The following is a 3,232-nucleotide window of genomic DNA, read 5'->3' on the forward strand; positions in this document are numbered from 1 at the left end:
GGGATCTTAGTTCCCTGACTAGGGATTGAACCTGCATCTTCTGCACTGGAAGCATAGTCTTAACCACTGGACCACCAGGGAAGTCCCTTAATATAAATGTATTAACACTGGCTGTGCACAGTGCACTGTATTTATGTGCTAGAAATATGGTACTGAGCAAGGCAAATATGCGTTGTTCCCCCCTGAGGGGTTTAACATACATTCTAGATCAGGGCTGTCCACTAGAACTTTCTGCAGTGATGGAAATACTACTCTGTATCTGTTTGTAGCCACTTGCCACGCAGAGCTACTGAATAATTCCAGTGTAGCGAGTACAACTGAAAAACCAAATTTTAAATTTTATTTCGCTTTGCTGCTGCTGCTGCTAAGTCGCTTCAGTCGTGTCCGACTCTGTGCGACCCCATGGACTGCAGCCTACCAGGCTCCCCGGTCCCTGGGATTCTCCAGGCAAGAACACTGGAGTGGGTTGCCATTTCCTTCTCCAATGCATGAAAGTGAAAAGTGAAAGTGAAGTCACTCAGTCGTGTCCGACTCTTAGCGACCCCAGGGACTGCAGCCCACCAGGCTCCTCCGTCCATGGGATTTTCCAGGCAAAAGTACTGGAGTGGGGTGCCATTGCCTTTTCCCTTATTTTGCTTTAGTTAGTTTAAAAATTTAAAGTCACACGTGGCTAGCAGCTACTGAATCGGGCAGCCTAGCTCCAAGTTCAGTACTGTGAGTGCAAAATTCACTTAAACCCTTAGATTTCCAGAACCATCTAGCCAGAGTTGATATTGAGAATGGCTCCCAAGGTCTTTCCAGATCTTTGCTCATTAGACAAATACTTCATCAACAAAAACATACTATCTGTAAATTCAGCTTCACCAAAGAACCCTGAGTTAATCCAGCTTCTGAATCTGAAAGCCCTCTCCCTTGGGCCTGTTTATGATACTTTAAATTCTCTTTATTATCCCAATTAAAGTATTTGACACAAGTCTTGAAGAGATAGAGGAGGGGTGGGGCTATTGTAGTGCTTTAGCTTCTCAGCTGATTAAAGAATTATTATTGTCCTCTCCTTGTCGACTCCATCCCTGCCATCTACCTGCACACACACACACACACACACACGTACACACACACACGCACATCTATTGAAGAGCAAACCGGTTCACTCTCTACGTAACGATGAACGCCTTTCTGGAATCCATGCTCACGTGTCAGCAGCTTTGTGTCGGAATGGATGCCTTTGACCCTGCACGCTCATTGCATATCTTACCAGCTGCTGTTTAGATTTCACTCTGAATAGTTTGTGTCCTCAGCAGAAAGAACAAAGTGGAAAGAAACAGGCGTCCTCTGGGGCTTGTTCTAGAGACATGAGGCAACCATTAGCAAAATGGAGTGGCCAAGAGATGGCAGCTCCAAATGCCCTGCTGGAAAGTTGAACAAGCACAGAAAAGATGTTGCCCTGGGAGCTGGAGGCACTGCACAGAGCTGGGGAGCTCAGGTAAGTCTCTGCATGGCCAGGTCTGGTTTCTTCCCCAGCAAGACTGCACCAGATTTGGGCCTAGATTGTATGATGGCCAGGACTAACTTTATACACACACACACACACACACACACACACACACACACACAGTTGCACCAAGTCTTAGTTTTGGCATCTGGGATCTAGTTCCCTGCCCAGGGATCAAACCCATGCCCCCTGCACTGGCAGTGGAGAGTCTTAGTTACTGGACCACCAGCAAAGTCTCCAAGGCTAGCTTATAATCCATTCTTGTTACCACCTCTCCTCCAGAAACACGCCCAGAACAGGGCTCTCCCTTGCAGGGACAGTTGGCTCCATCACTTTGCAGCCCTCCACTCCACCTTCACTCTGGTCTTCCACCTGGAATCGGGTGGCATGAACATCAAGGGCAGGTCTGGAAGGGGAAGGTCGCAGAGGGCTCTGTGTACCCAGGATGGCTGTGGACGTGGCTGGGGACGCACAGCGGGAGGAGGGTCTGTCCCACCCTCTCTGCTCTCATGAATTATATTTCTCGGAGGCACATGTCCTTTCAGCCTTGGCCTCAGACCTGCCCCCCACCCATCCACAAGCTGTCGTACAGCTCTTTGTTGAGTCACAGAAGGCTCCAAAAGCTGGGCGCTGGGACAAAAGCCTCAATTAGCAGACTTTTGGGTCAGTTCAGTCACCAGCTTTCCTTGGGACCACTACCACTGTTAGGAGGAAGAAGACCTATGTTTGGACCTAGATTAAGTCCTGGGAAAGAGTAGCTGGCTTCCCACACTGGGAAGGAATGAGACTGGATGAGGAGCAGCCTGCAGCCCCATGCCACATTCCTCTCCATCCTAAAGCTTCCGCACCTCACCCTCCTCCCAGTGGCGTACAGGGACCCAGAGTCAGGACAGGCTGCTTCTTCCAGGCCTTGGCTGACACTCCCCAGTGGCAGAGAGCCAAGAGTGGAAACCAGGCTTCTCTGCTCAGGAACAGGTTCTTTTCTGGAGGGGAAGAGATGGGGGATTGTCAGCAGCCTCTTCCAGAGCTATCGAAAGTGAAGGACGTTTTCCCTTTAATGTTGTCCTTGTGCAGGTTCCGTGTTCTGCAGCCTCTCAGAAGAAACACGGGCCTCTCCCTGGGACCCAGGGGAGCGATGCTCCCTCAACGTGCTCCCCCTGGCCCACCGGCCATCTGGTCACCCGAGAATGGCAGATTCCAGGACCCCACACCAGAACTGCTGCATCAGAATCTTTGGGTTGGGGGACACCTTGAAATCTGCCCTGAGACTTCCTTTGGGGGAACAAACCCATTCATGTGGGAGAAGCCCCTAGAGCAGAATCTTCATGACAAGTACCCCAGCTGGGTCAGCTTCAGGTGGAATATTTTGGGAGGAAGAGAGGGCTGGGAGTAGGCTTGCCTCCTTCATGGTACAGGGAAGAGCGTGGACCGGGAGCCAGGAGTGCCGTGATCTCCAGCACTTCTGGGAGCCATATAGACGCTTTAGTGTCTAAGTCTTCAGGCTCTTCTTCCCCCCAGTGCGGGGAGGCTGAAGGGCCTGTGAGCTAACGCTTGACCATCCATCCCATCTTAGTTTAAATGTCTGGGCAAAACAGAAGAAGGACTTCTGGGCTTCAAAGCAGTGTGTCCACCCCTACTGTTGATTCCCAGACAGTTTCACCTTGATGGCTTTTTAATTCCTTCAATAAGATGGCTTGATTTCTACTTATAAAGGTTTAATACATAAATATATTTAAATAC

This window comes from Bos mutus, chromosome 26 (genome assembly GCF_027580195.1).
Source record: "Bos mutus isolate GX-2022 chromosome 26, NWIPB_WYAK_1.1, whole genome shotgun sequence".
Classification (NCBI taxonomy): domain Eukaryota; kingdom Metazoa; phylum Chordata; class Mammalia; order Artiodactyla; family Bovidae; genus Bos; species Bos mutus.